The following is a 23,223-nucleotide window of genomic DNA, read 5'->3' on the forward strand; positions in this document are numbered from 1 at the left end:
CCAGCTCAGACATAGCCACGCTAGCTCTGCTAGAGGTAGCATGCTAAAAAAAGCAGTGTAGTCAGGATAGCATCTTGGGCTAGCCATCTGTTTATGTACCTAGGGGGTCCATATGGGTACATACTCCACCCATGCTGTCCTGGCTATATTGGTATTTTTAGCCTGTTAGCTTGAGCAGAGCTAGCATGGGTATGTCTATGGGAGGTGGGAATCACACCTGCAGTGCCAAGTGTAAACATTGCCTATTTCACTTACAGCAGCCACCCTGGATGACCTATGGCAGCAGAGCTGCTCAGAATCTTTACAGCGCTGTGAGTTGTAGCCCTGAGACCAGTCCCTAAGCCAGGGCTTGAGAGGGGGTGTCTTCTGGAGACAACCTTATGGAGGTCATCCACAGTGCCTGCTCCAGGAGAAGCCCCGCCCAGGCAGAACCACTGCCCTTTACACTGTTCGAGTTCTGTTGCATGATATATAATAGCCAGAGCAGAGGTACCCTACTTCCAGATCACTTACAGATTTTAAGTCCAGAATGGATCCCTGAAGCTTAACCTCAGTAATACAGCCTTAGGATCAGGGGTAGGCAATTACTTTTTTGTCAAGGTCCAAATTTCTTGGTCAAGATATAGTCAACATCCAGACTCCAGAGGAACATTTCCCCACTGAAATAACAATAATGAAAATAATTAGACTACCATGTATTGGAGCATAAGTTTTCGTGGGTGAATACCCACTTCGTCACATGCATCCGATGAAGTGGGTATTCACCCACGAAAGCTTATGCTCCAATACATCTGTTAGTCTATAAGGTGCTGCAGGACTTTGTCGCTTTTTACAGATCCAGACTAATACAGCTACCCCTCTGATACTCGATAATAATTAGGGTTGCCAACTTTCTGCTCACACAAAACTGAACACTGCTGCCCCTTGCCCCGCCCCTTCTCTGAGGCCCTGCCCCTTGCCCCGCCCCTTCTCCGAGACTCTGCCCTTTGCCCCCGCTCACTCCATCCCCACTCCCTCTGGCGCTCACTCTCCCCACCCTCACTCATTTTAACCGGGCTGGGGCAGGGAGTTAGAGTGCGGGAGGGGGTGAGGGTTCTGGCTGCAGGAGCAGGCTCTGGAGTGGAGCCAGGGATGTGGGGTTTGGAGTGCACCAGGGGGCTTCGGGCTGGGCTGGGGCTTGGGGTAGGGGGATGTGCAAGGGCTCTGGCTGGGGGTGCAGACTATGTGGGACGGCTGGGGATAAGGGGGTTTGGGGTGCAGGAGGGAGATCTGGGCTGGGGCCAAGGGGTTTGGAGGGCAGGAGGGGGATCAGGGTTGGGCAGGGGGTTGGGGTGCAGGGGTGTGTGCGGGCTCTGGCTAGGGGTGCCGACTCTGATGTGGGGCTTGGGTGAGGGGTTTGAGGTGCAGGAGGGTGCTCCGGGCTGGACCTGAGGGGTTTGGAGGGCGGGAGGGGGATCAGGGCTGGGCAGAGGGTTGGGGCATGGGAGTCGGGTCAGGGGTGCAGGATCCTGGCAGCGCTTACCTCAGGCAGTTGCCGGAAGCAGCGGAATGTACCCCCTCCGGCTCCTACGCATAGCCATGGCCAGATGGCTCCGCGCGCTGGCCTGTCTGCAGGCGCTGCCCCTGCAGCTTCCATTGGCCGTGGTTCCTGGCCAATGGGAACTGCAGAGCCAGCATTTGGGGTGAGGGTAGTGCACAGAGCTCCCAGGCGGCCCCTACACCTAGGAGCCAGAACGGGGACATGCCGCTGCTTCCAGGAGCTGCGTGGCATACAGAGTCACAGTTGGCAGGGAGCCTGCCTTAGCCCTGCTGCACATTTTTAATGGCCCGGTCAACTGATGCTAACTGGAACTGCCAGGGTCTCTTTTCAACCAGATGTTTCAGTCAAAAACCGGACACCTGGCAACCGTAATAATAAGTAGTAAACAAAAAAAAAATTTGTCTGTTCAAAAGCATCTGGCAGTCTGGATTTGGCCTGTGATCCATCTATTGACTATCCTTGCCCTTATTCTTCACCCACTAATTGCTGCAGTCAATGGTACTATTCTCCCCTACTACTCTAATAAAATTAGACCAAGCTGAAATATTGAAAAAGAAAAGTCATCTGAAAATTTTCTCAATTGTTAAGTTGTTTCCCTTTCACGGGATTCAAAACAGAATACTTTGGATTTTCCAGTTTTTCAAATTCCTCCCCCTCACTGGGTGCAATAAAATTATTTTCCTTTTGCCACTAACTCCTACAAAGTTGAAGTTTGAGAAGTTACAGAGCAGCAAAGGAAGAAGAGTGAAAAAAGCCCAAGACATAATTCATTCTATTGCACTGAGTAGCAAAAAAAGGAACAACGGAAAATGGGGAAGAAAAGGAAGAGATGACAAAATACTTCTTAAATTATAAAAAAAATATAAAAATTTAGAATGGGGGGGTTGGGCAATGGTGTATTTTTTAAATATAAAAACAGCTTTTTTCTAAAATATTTAATTTTGGGGAAAAACATTTTTCATCAAAAAAGTTTTGGGAGAAAAAAAAAACCCACTTAGCTGTAGTAACCATGAATTGAGCGCAGTATGTTCTGGCTGAAATATAATATATCTTTTAGTAAGACAGCCCATTTTCATTTAAAGTCTTCAGATGATGGAAAATCCATCACATCTCTTGTTAAACTATGCCAGCAATTAATTGCCCTTATAGTTAATAAGCAGCATGTTCATTTCACTTTGAATTTTTCAAACTTTATCTTCCAGCCATTGAGCTTGTTGTGCTATTGTCTGCTAGATTAAAGAGCCCTTAAATATCAGGTATCTTCTTGTATTAGTAATTAGGCCACGATCAAGTTGCTCTTAACCTTTTCCTTGATAAGCTAAATACTTTTATGGGCACGCACTTTACAATATAAATGGTGTAATTTTATTTCATTTCCTTTAGATTCACTTTGCTTGCTCTCTGGAACAGGGAGGACATACTGCTAAAATGCCCTACCACCTGCGCTCACAAGATTGGAGAGGAAAGAGAAATAGCTTTCTCCCCCTGCTTGCAGTTCTGCCTCACTGAATAATTTGCATTTTAATCATTTTAAAGATTACAACCAGTGGCATTTAAACATCTTTAACAGTATGAGCACTTCTACTGTATTTGTGCTAGCAAATTCCTGAGTATCAGTATATTTTATTTTCCTCAGAGCCCATGAGTTCCTTTCTTCAAAGAAAGGGGCTACAAACAACATTTAATCTGTGTTATAGTGGCTTGGGTTGGAACCGAACCAGGTGAAAAAGTGGTACATTCCAAGCTTCACCCACAATGTAAGTACCACCCACTTAACACAAGAGCTAGAGAGAAATGCAATACACAGTATCGTAGCATATTAGTTGAATTCAAGCCTTTCTTGGGGGAAAACAACTACAGTTGTGTCAAACTTGGCAAGTTCCATCCTTGCAGGTTCTTTTTAACTAAGATGAGTTTCTAGCCTCAGTATTTTTGGTTTGAGGAAATCTAGAGAAACCTATCCAGAACTGCCAATTTTTTCATGGTGGTGGCAACATGTAATCATGCAAACCTACCAAATGTCATAGGTTTTCCACATATGTTTCAGTGCAGGCTTTCTTGAAATTGGACCTGTGCTCACACAAATCATGAACATGACCCATATTTTGGGTTTCTAAGAAGCCCAGAAACCAAGGACATTTCACCTATTTGAGACTATTATGAAACTTAAAACACAGCTCTGGCTATACCCTCCACATTGAAAGTTAGAATCAGAATCACAGCTATCAGACTGACTGCTGCCATAAGTCAAGGGCAATAAACTTCCATTTACTTCAATAGCCAAATCCTTTGGTCTAGCAGAGCTGCTCCCACAGATCCTAGAATCACCTGGGAAGTGAACTACTCCCCTGTTCCCCTATTCCAGTCCATTCAGACTGTTATTTATCCAACACATTACCATGGTAACTAAGTACCTCACAATACCCAGCATAATGGGAGCTCCACTGAAAAAATGACTGAAAATCTCAAGGTGCACTATTTTTTCTTCATATTCTCCACTCGGCCATGTGTCCTGGCCCACCACCACATGCTCCATTACTATGTATTGATCTCAGAAGCAGTGGCTTGCATTGCTCAGGCCCAGGCATGTGGATGATCATAAAATCCAGGCAGAGGAGGTGAAAAACATGCGTGGAGGGACCCCTACACACACACACGCATTTCAGAGAGATAAGCAAGACCTTAGATATTTCTCAGCTGCACAGGTAAGATCTGCTTCTAACATTTCAGGTGGTCTTACTCTACCACTTAAAGCTTAGAGTATGCCACTCTTGCTCATGATGATCAGTACCTGGCTCCACAAAAAGTCTTGTTATGAAAAAGTCCGTTGGGCTACTTGTACAGTATGGCACTAATCACTATCCATGCAACTCTGGCCAAATCTAGCCCATTTAGCACTTTAAGGGCTGGAAAATAAGCAGATTTCACTTTTTAAAGATGGCCTCAGAGGCAACCAGGGACACTGTCACCTTGACACATTTTATGCAATTATATCTGGAATATCCTGAGGCATTACCCCAACTTAAAGTGGGGCAAACTTAAATTGACATGGAAGCCTGGACTCTGAATAGCTTAACTTTGATGTGTTAAAGTCAGACCAACATAGCTATTTGCTTTGTTTAGGAGCTGATTTGCTCCTAAATATTGTTGTTTCCATTTGGCATCAGCTGCTCTTTAAGGGTATTTGAGATCCTTCCTTTATGTCATCCACTGCTTTTGTTAAAAGAGAGTTTTGTGTATTTTAATCAGTCTTGGCAGAGCTGGAGGTGAAAACTCTCCTTGATTACCCTGATATTCACTGTGTCATATACAGTATTTTCTTATCTAGGTATCATTGAACAGATGTAGAATAAGCATGCAGGACTTTCTGAAGAAGCATCCTTTGTAGCAAAGGGAGTTAGCTTTTGATGAAAGGCTAATAGGACAATATTCCCTCTTATTTTGCTTTGTTCTCATTCTTGTATTCAGTGACATTTTCCCTCACTGAACGCTCTTTTTGCTTTCTCTAGGAGATGTGGAGAAGATCAAGAAAAGCACTCTAAAATCATAACGACAGCAAAGAAATTTCAAGAGAGGATCAAAACTGGCTGAAAAAGAAGGCCTGTTTAAAAGAAAAGCAAACACCATATCCAACTGGAAAGAAAGCATTTTATAGTAAAGAAAGATCCCACAAGAAAGCCACCAGTAAAAACTATCGTAAGAGACTGAGAAGACGTGAATTCTTGCAACTAGGAAGGTAAACAAAAAAGTAAAGAAAAACAAAATAATGAAACACTTCTATGGGGAAATACAAATATTGTACCCCACTGTGAGTGCAGCATAGAAAACTCAAGACTTTTCTCTCTTCCTTTTTAAGTGGACATTTCTCCCTTAAGGACTATGGTAGGAAGAAGAAAGTCTTATAAATCTAGAAAGAATTTAAGCCTAGATTTTCAAATATGAGTGCATTAAGTTAGGCCCTGATCCTGCAATTGACTCCAGGTAACCCCTGTCCCTGATCAAAACCCCACTGACCTCAAGAGGTCTCCCCACAAGCACATAGGTCCCCCTGCATGGACACTGACCAAAGAACAATATCTCTTGCAGTTGCTTAGCACAAACAGAGGGTGCACACTCCAAGCCATCCATTAGGGTAGCACAGATTGCTTTCCCTGCTTTCGGAGAGTGGGGAGCTGCTACACGGGCCAGGGCAGAGGGTGGTGAGGACAGAGTCACAACCTTACCTTCTTCTTGTCGCTTTTCAGCTGATTTGGTGGCAACTGGCAACAAGGGATGAGCGGTTCTATTGAGCACAGGCTGATGTTGTAACCAGCCCTAGATTGACCACACGTGGTAGATGGAGAAGGCTCTTTCCTACAGCCCCTCTCCTTCCCAGTCAATCTGTCTCACAACGTATCAGCAATACAGAGACATGTATCTAAGATTACAAAAGATGCAGTTTAGATATAAGAGGTGAAATGGGCCAAGAATTTCACCAAAGACAGTTCATATGAGTTTATGTACATAGGTCCTAATCTTGTTCCTATTTAATAAAAATCAACCAATGGGAGTTTTGCTATTACCTTCAGCCGGGGCAAGACTGGGGCCCAGAGTCACGCTGTACAGTCAAAGGAGTATAGGGGAGAAGGGAAGAGCACATTTTCATTCCTTTATGTTACTTTATAGAGCTGGTCAGAAATGTTTCTTGACAAATATCTTTGGCTAGCTCTAGTGTATTCCACTGTTTGCATTACTAACACATAACATTAGGCATTATGACACATTTGGCAATGTAATACCCTATTGGCATCTATTTGCACAAGGGATCAGAGTTAATCTCAATTTCTTGACTCTTTACAAATAAATTCACAGCCTTGACATTTCACTAATGTAAATTTCCCCTTTAAAATGTCTAGATATTAAAACTGAAACAAATTATTTTAGATATCGCAACAAAAACACACCTGCATTTATTGGATTTCCAACAGCCCTCCAAAAAACAGCTGAATAGATTTTTCTCCAGGTTTTCAGAATTTTTTTTTTTCTATAGGCTGTCCACAAGCATGAGACTTTTCCAGTCCCCGAGGTAATTATAAGCCACTGGAAATAGAAACAGAGAATAGAAATATTATCTCAAACATAAATTTAATAAAAAATAAAGCTAATGAATAAGCATGTTCTGGCATTAACATATAAAAAATTGAAAAGCCCAATGTGAACAGTGTGGTATACAGAAAAGTATCTAAGTTGTGTTTACTATTATGAGGAATTGATTCCAGCAAGAAATTGAACCAGAAACCAGCAATCTAAAAGCAATGGTTCTAGGAAGTTAAGGGACTTTTTTTGTTGTCATTATCAGTCCTATTTGGAGGCCATAAGCTCTGGAAACCATACCAAATCAGGTACAGTCTGACCAGTGCAGCCCTGCTCTTCCCATAATCCAGCTACTTCCTATAGCTCAAACAATTTATTCAGCCCAGGTTAAACATTCATGTTTGCAGTATTATTTTAGAGATGAGCCTGGGTTGAAAAGTATGGAGCCAATATTTATAAGGGTTAAAAGTTCAAGGAGTTATTGTTGTGGAGCTGGGGGGAGTCACATCAAAAAGTTCAGATCATCTCATGCCAGACTCCCCAGAGTTCAAGCAGTGTTTCAGTTCTGGCTTATTTATACGGTGCTTGGTTTTGTTATGCATTAGCAGAATTACTGTGAATACGTTTGATAAAAGTGCAAAGCTGCTGATAGTAGATTTAGAATGGAAGTGGACGTGTTTAGAGTTTCACACATTGGCATTTGCTTTTAAAAAACAGAGGATAGAATGAATGTATTTCATTTTCAGATGCCCAAAGAAAACAAAGCTCACATGAATTATTTAACATACATAGGCCTCATGGCCTAGTGGCTAGAGGAATGGAGTGGGAGTGAGGACACCTGGACTTCAGTCCAAGCTCCGTCACTGGCCTGCTGAGTGACCTCAGGCAAGTCAGTTCACCTCTGTGCCTCAGTTATCCCCATCTGCAAAATAGGGATAAGGATACTGTCCTCCTTCATGAAGTGTTTTGAGATCTCTTGATGAAAATGCTGTGCAAGATATAGGTGGTATCATGTGAAGTTTATATTTGGGAAGTTCTAAAAATGCAGCTTTTTTTCAAATCTGAGTTTATAAAAAAAAGTCTGAAAAATATTAACACTTGAAAAGCAATTTCTAAAAAAAAAAAAGCCCCCCTCACAAACTACATTCTGAGAACTCAAATACAGCTACATTAATCCCCCACCCCTGCCAAAATCAAATACATGGAATCTAGAAAGGTAAGTCCATGAGAAGCCTCAAAAAAGTCTACACAAGTTATTCCAAGTTCACTTTGTGCATGCTGCAAGACCACACTACTGCAGGGTCTGTTCGTAGAGGTAAAGAGTATTGACCCCTTCCACTTCAGCACAGGAAGGGAAGCAGGCACCACAGAACTGGTACGTTGTCTCTCAACACAGGAAGGGGCAAGGAATGGAGCAGAGAATTGGCTCCAACTGCCCCAGTGCACCAGGTGGCATACCTGTAGAGTGACGGGTCAGAGATGCATCAGGGATAGCTCAGTGGTTTGAGCCTGCTAAACCCAGGGTTGAGAGTTCAATCCTCGACAGGGCCATTTAGGAATCTGGGGCAAAAATCAGTACTTGGTCCTGCAAGTGAAGGTAGGGGCTGGACTCAATGACCTTTCAAGGTCCCTTCCAGTTCTAGGAGATAAGTATATCTCCAATTATTATTAAATTATTAATTAATTATTAAAAATTGTGCCAGCTATAGACATGTCATAATTTACTCCCTCCCCAGAGCAGAAGGGGAACCAGGAAGGAGGCTGACTAACAACATCCCTTCTATACTGCTCCAAGGACAGCACAGCAGCAGGCTACCCCTTATTCCTCAAGGAGAGTTCTTGCCATCTAGCCCTCTGAGCACAACATTTTCTGCTATACAATCTCAGATTCGGACTTTAAGGCCAGAAGGAACCATCATGATCATCTTGTCTGACCTCCTGCACATGGCAGATCACAGAACCTCATGCACCCACTCCTGTAATGGACCCATAAACTCTGGCTGAGTTACTGATGTCCTCAAATTATGATTTAAAGACTTCAAGTTACAGAGAATCCACAATTTACTCTAGTTTAAACCTGCAAGTGACCTGTACCCTATGTTGTGGAGGAAGGCGAAAACCCCCCAAGGTCTCTGCCAATCAGAACTAGGGGAAAATTCCTTCCCAACAAAACCATGTTGTATTTTATCCCAATTACCATTTACCTTTATGTCCTACTTTCGCTTTCAAAAATTTTCCAAGACCTTGCATACAATTGAGGTCAAACTAACAGGCCTGTAGTTTCTCAGATCATTTCCCCTCCCTTTCTTACAAACAGGTGCTACATTAGCAATTCTCCAGCTATAGTGCACGACCTCCGAGTTTACAGATTCATTAAAAATTCTTGCTATTAGGTTTGCAATTGCACGTGCCAATTCCAACTAGCATACATATATAGAGAGAGAGCGAGCAGAGGTGACAACAATTTTTTAGATCTCTCAAATTTAAATTGGACTGAAAAGGTAATCTATGCTAAAAACAAAAAGTAAGAAAGGGACAATGAAAGTCATCCAGACTGTAATATGGATATATAAAATTGCTTTTTCTCAATGCACAATAACTATCAAATTAAAGTTTCCATAAATGAGAGTTCAATGTCACGTTTAATATAGTTTAAAATCACCAAATAGTTGGCCATTCCTGTTAACATACCATTCACTAATCGGTCACAAGAAACATCTCGACTTACTATATATTCTTTCCTCATCCTATCTTCCACTAGTATTACCCAACTCTGAGCCTGTCCACTTTCTGTCAGCTGGTTTGCTGCATTTCTATTCTACCCAGGAGAGCACACAAATGGATGCGTGCACACCTGATTCCAATGCCATTTTTTGCCTGGTTAGAAGATATTTTAGTACACTGAGGTCAGTAGCCACCCCATGAGCTCAAAATGTCACCTTGTTGAGCCCTCCTCATTCATCAGCCTAAAGGTGTGATTTAAAGTTAGGAGCCTTCCACTTATCAGTGCAATGAACATTCCAATATCGACAGCTGCCAGCATATTTAAGTTTCAAAACTAAAAAATCAATCGTGGAGATGTTCACGAACACACTGTTGGACAACTTATAATGGGAGTTACAGCTTTGGACTGAACTTTTACTGCAGATTTAAGATGTGCCAGGCTGTAAATACAGAATTTAAATCATATTTAAAAACCATACACAATTTAAGAGAACTAATTTTCTTCTGTTTCTAATAGAGAAAAACAAAGTAAAATGAATAAATAAAAACAAGAGAAGGAGTAGCAACTTTTCTAATAAACATTCCCCAAATTCAGTTGTGGTACAAAATAATCAGATTGCAATGGTATCTGCAATTCCACCAACACACACTGATGCTTGATTTTTTTTTTTTGGGTGGGGCGGGGGAGTGGGTAGGAAGCAGTGATAAAATGATTTAAGACAGCTAAATCCTATGCACTGATACTGTTTTCTCACCCAGAATATTGGGAAAGTTTTGTTTTACTTGTTGGATGATTTATCTAATTTTAACATGCCACTGAATTCCACCAGCTTTATTTTGTGATTTTTGCCTGTTTTAGAGCTCTATTAAAGCAGCATAGGGTAGCTGTGGATTCAGCCAGCACAATGCATGGGGATAAGCCCCTGGGAGTATGAGATAGTGATCTTCAGCTACAGAACACCTGAAAGACTACAGGCTTACTTCAGAGCTGGTGCTGACTAAACCATCTGCCCCTGCAGAAGAGTTGCAAAATACCAAAGTATCTGCGAAAATATGGGATATTGGTGGAAGAAGCAGAGGTGAAGAACTGTATCAAGGATCACTGAAATGCTGAGGAAGCATATGTCTTCACAGAAAAGGGGAGCGATTGGGGGGCCCATCAGTTAGCATACAAAAGCAAGAGGTGTAACTTCAAGTCAGGTCTGTCTCCTTTAAAAGGCATCAGGCATATTCAGCATGGTCCAGTCAGCCATCCATGGCAACAAAACCAGGAAAGCCTTTTGAGCAAGTGCAATTGGGTTGGCATGAACTGAACTGTGTTTGAAAGCAAAACATAAAATCATTCACCTAGAACAGAGGATCCATATCTGTGAGCATGTAGAGCTTTGTCATCAATTCATGTAGGTTCTGGAGTTTATGATGAAAGCCTCAGTGGTATTTTGATTACTTGGGGTAGTCAGTCAGTCAAACTAGTATTCCAGTTAAACAGACTCCATTTCTAACCCTTTTTGTGTGCCCATGGTTCCCAACATATTTGATTTTACCTAAATTCTGTTGTCCTCACATGCTACTGAATGGTGCACCGTGCACACATCTTATTGATCTTACACCTCTGCTTTTGTATACAAGTAATTTTAGAGTCAGTTATATTACCAGTGTGCCTATTGCATGTCTTCTTGGGGAATTTAATATCTTAATATAGTTGGCAGATCAAGTTTTAAAACTAATGGGCCAAATTCATCCCCTCACGTAACTCCACTGATTTTTGTGGGCGACGGATGAATTTGGCTCATTAATTTTTCAACTTAGATTTAACTCAACATAGATGACAAGTCCTGATCCAGCAAAGCATTTTAGCACATGCTTAACGTTTGGCACATATATAATCCATGGGATGCTTAAAGTTAAGCACGCGTGGAAGTGCTTTGCTGGGACAGGGATTAAACCTGACAGAAAGAACAACAATTTTTATGAAAGATACGGTTACTCAAGAGTTTGTCTTGTGCATGTAGATCTTTAAATAAGTCAATTCTTAAGTCATTCATAGCCATTGCTCTGTGGGTCACTCCTGGCCACACTACTGAACCACCTTTCCTTTCATTTACTTACCTCCAATCTTCCCTTGTGAACAAAGCACTTTCTTGCCATCTCTGCAATTCTATCAACTTTATCATAGCTTCAATTCCTCCCATTTACTCAGTCATCATAAGATCTTAAATCTTTTTTTCTGAACATTGAACTAAGGTGCATTTACAATTACATTTTCTTTGACAGTTCTCACTCACTTGGAAAAGCTCTACTCTGCTCAGAAAAGCTGTAAGCTTGGAAAGCTTTTTCAGGCTTTTCCTGTTGTCATTTATTTGCTTACTCAGCTCTGCCAACACCAAGGGCTACATTCTGTACCAAGTTGTACCCTATGTAATTTCAGAGGAACTGAACTCCTCTCCTTTCCTCCCACATGCTGTTCTGACTCTCCTACTGGTGACAACTCTATTCTCCGTGTACCTAAAACACACAACCTTTGTGTCAACCACGAGTCCTCATCTTCCCTCTCTACATGGCTGATGCTGCTAAATCCTGCAAGGTCTTATGCTACAAATCTGTCTGTTCATTTCTACTGAGAGTGGGCACCCAAACCTTGCTTATTTCTCTCTTTGAAAACTGCACCCTCTTTTTCTCTCTTCTCCTGAACTCATCTTCCTCACCAGGGTCCATCCAAAACCCCAGCCACAAAAACTGTTGCCTTTGCTCAGGGCTCTGACCATCTCCCAAGCCCTTCACTGACTTGCTATTACCTTCTGCATCAAATTTAAGCAGTTTGTCTTTGCCTTCAAGTCCTCAGGCATCACTTCTCTCCTCTAATGTCTTTTCATTGCCCTGCTCAGTCCCGTTCCTCTATTCTGTGTTTGTTTATGCACTGTTGGTGCTATAGGAATAATCTTGGTGCTAGTTATACTATGGTTGCACATGGTCAGATTCATAATCATGTTGCAATTTTAATCTATTCATGCTGCATTTAAGTGCAATGGAATATTTGCATGTACAGAAGCACCCAAAGTTCCAAAACAGTGTTCATCTGATTTCCATCTGTGATACAAGGTTAAGTTCATAGTAGTTAGATCAGTGGCATGGAAGTTAAAAAGGATCTAAATTATACTCCCATTTGAGCCCTATGGGCCTAAAGCTTTAATGCCTATTGAGCCATATGTACTTGCATAAGCAGTCCCCTATTGCCCTTGGGTACCTCTGATTATGCTGTATAGTTTTTAAAGACACCACAGATTCTACCAGACTGACTTCTGAACTGTGCAACGCTACCATCTTGAACACCACCTTTCAAAAAGTAATGAAACCAAGAGTGCCAATTTACACCACCTGCAGAACTAGATCTATTTCGCAAGCACATTCAGACATATGGATGTCACTTTCCCAAACCTCCAACTTGTCAATATAAAAATCAAAGGATCATTAGATCTCATTATCTGAAGAATTCCCATTGGCCACTGGGTCAGTTCTACATTTCACTTTCCCTTCCTCCCTATTTTGCCATCCAGTCTAGTTCAGAACATGGATCATTTAAAATTCCCACTTTTTTTTTAAATGGGCTCAGACTTCCTTATAGACTACAGAAGTGGGTCTGCAGAGACCTGGCTTATGCTTGTACAGTTTTAAATGCACACACGCATAAGTTCAGATTTGCTAGAACTTTGTTTTTAAATGACAGCTGTCTCTTGGATTTAATAAGGAGCAAACACTGCCTTAAAAGGAGCACCTAGCCTATGGAGAGATGTTTCAGGTAATCCATACAATATGATAAGCAAACATACTAAAGTTTTTAGAGCTGTAGTCACTTAATTATTAGCAATGATTAAGAAACAAATCACTCAGATTTTCATGTAACGTTTTGACATCCCAAGGAAACATTATTTTATAAAATTAAAGATAATACATTCCATAAATTAAGTATCTAAATACACTGATAGTACCTGCTGAGTAAAAGTATTTTAGCATGATAAACCTGTAAAAGCATTCAAGGAATGCCAATGGCTATCAGGTATTCTTTGGCCTTTCAATAGATCTTCTAATATACTTCACAGAAAAGTGCAGTCAACAGGCATAATTATTTCGAGAGATTATTTGTAAAGCTATGAGCTCATGGAAAATTGCTCCAGCCAGTGAGTTCATAACCCTACTGAGAGCTTAATTCAAATAAGAAATAACTGGAAAATAAACCAACAAGAGAAAAATGAAAGCAACAAGAAATTAAAAACTATTTTCCTCACCATTCAGAGGCTCCCATTCATAAGCAATGACACCCTTGATCCAGCAAAGCACTTAAGCATGTTTGCCATCTTAACATATATATCAAAAAATAATTTACATTATAGTCAGTTGTGTTTCTGGTTATATGATCTATTTATTTGCATAGCAACAACAGTATGAAATCAGTGCAACTTTTTCAGCTCAATCATGATTAATTCCTTAATTTCCTCCTCACCCAAAGGTGGTCAGGAGGACCTATCACCACCCATGCAGACTTCGCACTTATATTACATTTGGAAACTAGTTTGGACATCTACACATCTTTGACTACTTGCTATTTTCCAGTATGTTACATTTTCATCCTGCCTGACACAGTCTGTGTATCACTTCAGTTATGCGGTAAAGACAAGATCTCATCTTTTTTAAGGTAGGATTTTTTTTTAGCCCTAATTAACTCTACAAGATGATTTTGTTCTCCCCCTTAACTTGTGTGTACAAACCATCTGTGCCTTTATTAAAGTGTTCTGAAGTACTCTCCAGGATGATTCTGCAGCTCCTAAGTATTTCTGCTTTAATCTTCAGAATGCTCAAAACAAACATTCAGTTCCAGTTTTTTTAAACATGGGTATTACAAACTAAATCTTAAGCTATAACTCAATATAAACTCACATTTAAACTTTTACATCTGGCTTTTGTTTTTAATTCTTTATGTGATGTATTTGGGCAATATGTATAGTTCTTAGTTGTAGCTAGGTGTCTAATAGCGTGTCTAGACACTTAAGAGATTTATATATAGACACCTGAATGTAGGCACTCAAATTTGAAGGTTGGACTTTGGATCTGGTCCTTATGACCTATTAAAGTTAATGGAAAGACTCCCATTGTCTGTGGCTCACATCCTAATGGTCAAAGTCAAGGTAATAGTGCCTAGCCTAAATAGTAGGTATATCCTTGGAAGAGTAAAGCGAGAATGAAGTTACTTGTGCCTAGTGGCCCAACACACTGTAGGGAACATGAGAGGACACACTCCTTTCCCAACTCAACCCACTGCTCCATATGGAAACGATTGTGTAGTCCACATAGCACATGCTACCTTTCAGCTACAGCCCAATTAGCTCAATGAAACCACACAAGCACTACTCGGAGGACAGCCTTCTCAGCTATGAAGCTGGCTCTCCCCCTGAAAAAAAAAATCATCCAGCGAAGAAAGGCAACCCGTTTGTTAATTCATACCGAGAGTTGGGAAAATCGCACAAAAAGTAACTGAAGCTTTCAGAACAGATATTCATGTGTTTGACCGCATCTGTGACGCTTTCATGTTGACATCCCATGAATATTTGAATGTTCAAGCTTTACTAGCGTGTATACTTATGAAACATTGGGGTTTTACTTCAACTGCTCAAATATATACTAAAAGGAACTTTAGTTTGCAGTGGTGCAAGTTGAACAAATTTCTCATCTGGAATTTTACATGCCAGTGTTGCAATACAGAATTCCCCGGGTGAATGTCAAAATTCACCGTTTGCAAATCATGATGAGTTAAGAATCATTATGAATGACCAGAATTATTAGCTGAAGAATTTAAAACAAGTAATATATACAAAATTCTTTGCCAACCTGTTCAAGAGGGATCTCAATACAAGCTTGTTGCTTATGTGGACAGACTGTTGTGCCTGGGCAGATTCCAGTCAGGACAGGGGCCTTAATTTGCCATCAGAAAAAAGTGTTGAAATTCACTGAATAAAGTATGCACTGTGAAGTATTCCATCGCAGGACTATAAAGTGGATTAAAAGCTGGCTAGATCGTTGGGCTCAATGGGTAGTGATCAACGGCTCGATATCTAGTTGGCAGCCGCTATCAAGCAGAGTGCCCCAAGGACCATTCCTGGGGCTGGTTTTGTTCAATATTTTCATTAGTGATCTGGATGATGGGATGGATTGCACCCTCAGCAAGTTTGCGGATTATACTAAACTGGGGGGAGACACAGATTTGCAGGAGGGTAGGGATAGGGTCCAGAGTGACCTAGACAAATTGGAGTCTTGCACTTGGATGGAAGAATCCCATGCACTGCTACAGGCTGGCAACCGACTGGCTAAGCAGCAGTTCTGCTGAAAAGGACCTGGGAATTACAGTGGATGAGAAGCTGGATATGAGTCAGCAGTGTGCCCTTGTTGCCAAGAAGGCTAATGGCATATTGGGCTGCATTAGTAGGAACATTGGCAGCAGATCAATGGAAGTGATTATTCCCCTCTATTCAGCACTGGTGAGGCCACATCTGGAGTACTGTGCCCAGTTTTGGGCTCCCCACTACAGAAAGGATGTGGACAAATTGGAGAGAGTCCAGCGGAGGGCAACAAAAATGATTAGAGGCCTGGGGCACATGATTAACGAGGAGAGGCTGAGGGAACTGGGCTTGTTTAGTCTGTAGAAGAGAAGAGTGAGGGTGGATTTGATAGCAACCTTCAACTACCTGCATGGGGGTTCCAAAGAGATTGGAGCTAGGCTGTTCTGAGTGGTGGCAGATGACAGAACCAGAAGCAAGAAGCTAGTTGCAGTGGGGAGGTCTCGGTTGGATATTAGGAAAAACTATTTCACTAGGTGGGTGGTGAAGCACTGGAATGGGTTACCTAGGGAAGTGGTGGAATTTGCATCCTTAGACGTTTGTAAGGCCTGGCTGGGATGATTTAGTTGGGGTTGGTCCTGCTTTGAGCAGGGGGTGGGACTAGATGACCTCCTGGGGTGGGACTAGATGACCTCCTGAGATCTCTTCCAACCCTAATCTTCTATGATTCTATGGCTCTGTTTGTAAGCTTGACTGCTATAATGTCTGTCTTCTAAAAATTCTAAACACATGCCACAGGAAAAAGAAAAAAAAGAGCAGGCACTGAACTGTGTTAGTGTCTAATGGGACAATACTGATGATTTGTTTTAATTTGCAAGAGCGCTAGTTCTATACCTTTTTTCATTTCTTTCTTCATAATAAAAGCCATTAGTATAACAGGCAGGGGCGGATTTAGAGTCAGTGGGGCCTTGTGTGCAGCTTCATCTTCACTTCCCCCCCCCCCACCCATAGAACCCAGCCAACAAAAAGAACATTCTCTCTTTTCTCCCTGTGGTTTTTTCATTCTATTTTTCTTCCTCCTCCTCCTATAAGTAATGGGAAGTAAATTAAAATAAAGTGAGGTACCTTGATTGGGGTAGGCGGTTGGGGTGCAGAAGGGTGTGCAGGGGGTGGGCTCTGGGAGGGAGTTTGGGTGCTGCTGGGTGCGGGCTCTGGGCTCGGGCAGGGGGTTGGGGTGTGGGTGGAGGGGTGAGGGCTGTAGCAGAAAATTTGGTTGTGGGCTCTGGGCTGGGGCAGGAGGCTGGGGTGCAGGAGGGTGTGCGGGGGTGGGCTCTGGGAGGAAGTTTGGGTGCGGGATGCAGGCTCTGGGCTGGGTCAGGGGATTGGGGTACAGGAGGGGGCAAAGGGTGGCACTTAGCTCAAGTGGCACAGCTCCCAAAGCGACCGGCACACACATCCTCTGGCAGCAGCTCCTAGGCTGGGGGGGAGAAGGGGTCTCCATGTGCCACTGCCTACAAGTGCTGCCCCCACAGCTCCCATTGGCCACAGTTCCTGGCCAATGGGAGCTGCGGAGTTGGCGCTTGGGGCGGGGGCAGCGCGCGGAGACACTCCCACCCCCACAGGGGCTGCAGGGACATGCCAGCCACTTCTGGGAGCAAAGTAGCACAGAGGGACGGAGGCAGAGTGGGCCGAGATCCACCTTAGCCCTGCTCCTGGCATGTCTCTACGCACCCCTTGGGGGAAGGGGGGCAGTGGGTCTCCGTGCGCTGCCAGGGGCATGCAGAGACGTGCTAGCAGCCAGCCACTTCAGGGAGTGGCATGGGGCCACTGGCCACAGCCTGTAGGCAACCTGCCTGCGTGAGCCCTGCTGCAATGCCAGCGGGGACTTGGGGGCAGGTTGTCAGATAGTTGTCCTGCATTTTCGGGGCCCCCTGTCACTGGGGGCCCCATACCACTACATGGATTGTTTCATAGTAAATCCACCCCTGATAACAGGAACTGCCAACTTTTTTTAAAACTTGCTATCTAAGATAGACTGGAAGAAGATGTGAATTAAAACCTCAGAGCCAATTTACCACCACCCCCACACTCTGAAAAAGTAGATTAAAACCTTACAGCTGGCTCCTAATTCTAATGGGCCAAAGCAAAGCCCTAGCTCAAAAATGTCAAACTGTGGGGAAGTGCCGATCCTAGCTTTGCCTCTTGGAGCACCATCTCTAATGAAAGAAGACAGCTGGTATTTTCCTTTATGGTTTTTTTATGGTTTGTTTTGCCAGTGAAACCACAGCTTATGGGCAGGAGGTGAAAGCAATAAGTCAACCAATTTCACCTTCAAAAGTTTGCCTTTCCCTCTGGATGACATCATTAATTTCCTTTCCATATGAGCAGAGTCATAGTGTAGAAGAAGCACAGTGCACTTGCAGGATCAGTAAGAGAAATGTCTGCAAAATATGAGCAAGAGGGCTAGAATAAAAAATATATACTGTTACTTATTTAGCTGAACTTTTGCAGCTGCTTGTCATGGCTCGCGTTGAATTATTGTCTAATTTAAAGACAACATTAGCTTTCTGCAATGTTGGCAAAAATATTTTTCTACTGGAGAACGTATCACTTCCCCTGAGGGGAATATTATTTCTCAGTTTGTTATTGAAGTAGCCAAAGGTTGCAAGTGATAATCTCAGAGTAGTCAATAAAATTATTTGTACTATCCATGGTATTGATGAATGCTTAATCAGTACAGAGTGACTTTATGCCTTTGTGACATAATAAATAGCAATACTCAGTGTCTACAGGAGCACTTTTCACCTGTAGTTCTCAAAGGCTGTTTACAGACATTTTCAAGTATCAACCTCTCCATTTTACCAGAGAGGAAACTGAGATGCAGAGACTGAGGGTCTAACCTCCAGAAATGCTGAGTTCCCAGAACTCCATCTGAAGTCAATGGGCACTGAAAGTAATCAACGCCTTTCAAAAGAAGAAATCATTTATGTTCTCAAGGTCACATATAAGGCAAGGGCAGAACAGGAACAGAACCAATGTCTTTAGCTTCCAGACCATTTAGCTCATTCTTGGTAATACACTGCCAGTTCAACATTTACTAACGATCCCTGAAAATGGTCATAAGTGTTCACAAGGGGGAAATTACATAAGGCTTTCCCTCAATTTACACTAAATACAAGTCCACTCGAAAAATATTCTGAATTTCAAAGTTTTGGGTTTTGATGGAAAAAAATATTTAAAAAGCATGTGAGATTCTTTCCCTGTTTTTTCCAACTAGTTCCATTCACTAAAGATACAGATATGTTCTATGCCCACAATCTGTCAGTCATCCAAGCTGTACCTGTCACAACTGTAATCATCACTCAGCAAAAATTCTCCCCTCCCCAAACCCTAATTCTCATTTCTGCTATCAAAAGAGCTGTGTGAAGCTTGGTTTCATTTCACAAAGATTTGTACTTTGTATATTTTTGTCTTACAGTCAGCACAGTGTGTTCAAATCCCACTCTTCTATCATATTTTGCTTTGAGTTTAGTGAATGAACAGCACAACACATAAAAACACAGAAAATACGCTCAAGCTGCCCAGTTTTTCTTTTGTGTCAAACCTAGAATCACTCAATGACTGCAATGCAAAGCCACAAAATAGCCAGATTTGCTTGTAAGATTCTCCAATGAGTTTTGTTAACTTGCATAAATATACCTTCTAGACAGTAGATTGGAACTTAAGAATTGATTTTAATTAGAGAAACTCAGGCAAAGAATAAACTGGTGTTATGCACAATTTCTAAGTACTGCATCACTGCTAACATCATAGCTTTTTCACCACCATCTAGCTGCCTATATACTAAAATAAAAATTGTAAGACTATTTCCCTTACTGCCTTCTGGTAACACATCCTAACATTTCACTACCATTAGCAAGACTTTCAGGAAATTGCTCGACAGTAGTAGCAAAGAAAAGTTAAGGTAAGGACACAGGGGCAAATACCAAGTCTTATAAAAAAAGCATCATGTGGTTTTTAGCATCCTCACAGGACAGACAGGACTCAGTTCTTTCAAACCTGTCCAAAATGCAGGGCTTTGGACTGGAGATGGGAGCTGGAGCGCGGAGCAGCTCTGGAGCTGCAGGTTTTTTTCCTGGAGCTGGAGCGGAACTGGAGCACAGCTCCAAAGCCCTGCCAAAATGTACTATTGACAACACCTGAAACTTTACCTCAAGTCTTGCAGTCTTTGGTGCTTTTCTTAAAAGCCCCATGCAGTAATGTGATTACATGACAAGTTTAGTTTTCATTTAAAAGATAGTAAGTTTGTAGCCCTTATGACTGCAGAAAAAAAAACTTGGAAAAAGATGAACTCTAAAGATTTGAAAAATAGAAGATAATTAAAGAATATATCATTCGTAAAACCTCACAATTTCATTAGATTTTGGGACCTGACTCATGATGTGAGGGCTTGGCAATACGGATATTTTTAATATATATAAAGAGAGTATTACACACATACACGGACACACTACATGGAACTCTTTCAGTTCAGAAATAATGTAAAATCCCAGCAACCAAGGGGGCTGTAATTAACAAAGTGAAAAAGCAGTGCACCAAGCTTGATCATTGTGATGGCAGAGTTCTCTCTCATTATGCTCATTGCCAAGGGGGAGTAATTTCTTGCTGTGTCATTCTTGTTAGCATTTTTGTCACAAACATGAGGCTCTGGGATTGCATTTCTTGTTTGCAAGATGTGTTTGTGCACAGTCAATACTTGACCTTTTCCTAATAGTCTGCATTTCACTTCTCTCCGTATCCCATGTTTACTTTCTTCAAAACATGTAAAACTTGCCCTTTAAAAAGAAATCTATTGCTAGCTTACTTGAATGATCTTTAAACACCAGTTAAATGAAAGACAAAACAGAGTCTCTGTCCTTCAGAGAGCATGTTACATCTTCCGTCAGTTGCTGCTTTACCAATAAATTCATGTTGGAGAAATCCAGCATAAAATGGGTTGTCACCTGGTCTCTATTGTTTTCATGTTTAGGCGTAACTTCTAGGTATAAGTGTTCAGAGCTTAGCTTTTTTTTCCAGATGAGAGACGGTCTTCCTCCAGCTATCCTTCTCCTTTTGTCTGTCATTACTTAATTTACTCAACCTAGTTTTATTGTCAACTTGAGATTAGTCTATAGGAAGAAGCCCCAATATAGCCAGAGCAATATGTGGTACTTAATAACAAGCCTTCTAAAGGACCTTATTTTGACTTAGAAATCTTCTAACTTCCACAGAATGTTCAGCACTGAACTCCCTGCTTACATGAATGACCTTCCTGTTCAGTGTAGTCAAGCATGAAGTAAAAGGCAAGATCCTTGGGGGGAGGGATAGCTCAGTGGTTTGAGCATTGGCCTGCTAAACCCAGGGTTGTGAGTTCAATCCTTGAGGGGGCCACTTAGGGATCTGGGGCAAAAATTGGTCCTGCTAGTGAAGGCAGGGGGCTGGACTCAATGATCTTTCAAGGTCCCTTCCAGTTCTAGGAGATTGGTATATCTCCAATTATTACCTTTATTACCTTTTATCCCCTGGCTAGGGAGCATATAGCTCACTTAAACAATAATTTGCCTTCAAAACCAGTCGTTCATTGGTTTGTTAGTTAATTCTCCTCAGCTGCAGTTCAAAAGGGTTCAATCATCTCTGGCAAACTGGTCATTGACTGTGGTAACAATGACGACTCATGTCAAAAGAGACCACCATGGCCAGTTGCAGGGACAACAGCATCTTCCTACAACTTTGAAACAGTGACAACTGTAACAGGAAGAAAAAATTGTGTAGCATATCTGACTGACATTCTTCACATCCTGATTTAATTAGAAGACAACTGTGATGGAAAATTGGTAATTTACTCTTAGTTAATGGTTTATTTTACACCAGTAATGAATTTCACACTCCATTTGTTTTGTAATAAAGAATTAAGGAATACGGTGACTTACCTTAAGAAGAATATGTGCAATGCCAAGGTTAACTGGTTTTGGCATAGTGAAATTGGTGTTTCTGATCCCAGCTCCCAAACCTGGCTCATTTCAGCACTGAACAGTTACTTTTCTGAAATATCTAGATCACTTGGTTCCAGAAGTCCCATAAATATTGGGATTTGCAAAGAGGACTAAGAATTAGTACCCAATTTCCATGGCCTATGGGGGAGATTTTCAAAAGTATTTAAGGGATTGAAAACCAATGGAATTCTTGCTCCTAATTGTTAAGCCTGTTTGAAACTCTCCCTCTTTTACTGGGAGTTACATGGCTAATTCACCTTTGAAAATCCCAGCCTTAAAGTGAGTATTTGTCTTCAGTGAAAGACAATTACACATCTCACCAACTAGTAACAACCCCTTCTTCCTCTCTGCTTTTATAGATTTTATACTTTCCCACATGGACCAAAATATGTTTGCATTCAATTAGACATAGAAAAATATGAAGTTCAGCTTTAAAACAAAATTACAAAAGGAGTTTTTTACATTTAATCCAGATTCATTCAATTTCAGACAAGCATTTAATCTGGCAAGGGGTTAGGGAATTTCAAACTGTGGTAGATAAATTACATGCCATAAAACATTATCTGTGTGCCAGACATGGGAATATCAGGATTCCCCTCTTTGAACACATGATTATGTTCAAACAAAACGAACCTAGGGATTCATTTAATTCCCAGCTCCATGCATACTGACTTTTGGATAGTACACTAGAGGTAATTAGATATGACTCCTTGTAGTACAGTAGTTTAGAAAAGAATGGGATTGCTTGATATAAAGAAAGCCAAAGGAGGATATCATGTTGAAGCTCTGTGCGTATGTTTCACAACTCACTAGGTGATCAAGTTAGAAAGATTTTTTCCTATCCACATATCTAATTAGCAGCACATAAAGATGAATGTTAGTCTTTCCTGCGTTGTTTAAGATAATTTGTTTGCAGCCCTATTTGGTCCAATCACTTTATTATTTACTGTCAACATTATTATACTTTTAAACCCCACTATTTTAAATTTATATTGATAAACAGAAAAAGATAAGAAACTGATGTATTCAGGGGCATAAGGAGTCGGTACTGGGAGATTTGACTGGTATCAGAGCGCCTTTTCTTGGTTGACTCCAGAGATGGGGATGTGGTACCTTGTTTTTTTGCTGCCTCTTAGCAGTTTGGTCAGGAATCCTTTCCATGGAAGAGGGCTTCTTGTCCAAGGCTGCATTCGGCGATTTCTGGCTGGGAGTGGTGCATACCTCAGGCTCAGGTGCTATGCAAAGAGATTTATCCACGAGGATAATTTTTAGCTGGAGATCTCTTGCCTTTCTAGTGTGAGCTTTCAATTTGTGACAGTGCGAACACTTCTTAGGTATATGTGCTTCACTGGATGCACTGAGAGTACCCGTCTGAAAGGGATATTGAGAGCCTGCAGGTAGTGCAGTGTTTGAACCTGTCCCTGGAGAGCCAGGTATGCCCCTCAGGGAGCCTACTCTCTCTCTAAGATGAAGACAGGTAGGTCTATCGTGCTGCTGTAATAGAGCACAACGGAAACTTAGTCTTATG

General features: G+C 41.7%; 2 long non-coding RNA genes across 3 annotated transcripts in view; one reads left to right on the top strand and one right to left on the bottom strand.

Annotated features, from left to right (window-relative positions):
• Positions 1-23,223, bottom strand: part of LOC120407473 — a 52,125-nt gene that overhangs the window by 12,554 nt on the left and 16,348 nt on the right. For both annotated transcript variants that reach the window (XR_005600011.1, XR_005600012.1), the window contains exons 2-3: positions 6,484-6,619; positions 5,764-5,957 (exon numbers count right to left, since the gene is read on the bottom strand). This is a non-coding gene — a long non-coding RNA (uncharacterized LOC120407473). The remainder of the gene's footprint in view (positions 1-5,763; positions 5,958-6,483; positions 6,620-23,223) is intronic.
• On the top strand, positions 4,016-5,911 carry LOC120407471. Its single transcript, XR_005600008.1, has 3 exons — positions 4,016-4,245; positions 5,050-5,276; positions 5,785-5,911. It is a non-coding gene; the product is annotated as an uncharacterized LOC120407471 (long non-coding RNA).

Source organism: Mauremys reevesii, linkage group 6 (genome assembly GCF_016161935.1).
Source record: "Mauremys reevesii isolate NIE-2019 linkage group 6, ASM1616193v1, whole genome shotgun sequence".
Lineage (NCBI taxonomy): Eukaryota > Metazoa > Chordata > Testudines > Geoemydidae > Mauremys > Mauremys reevesii.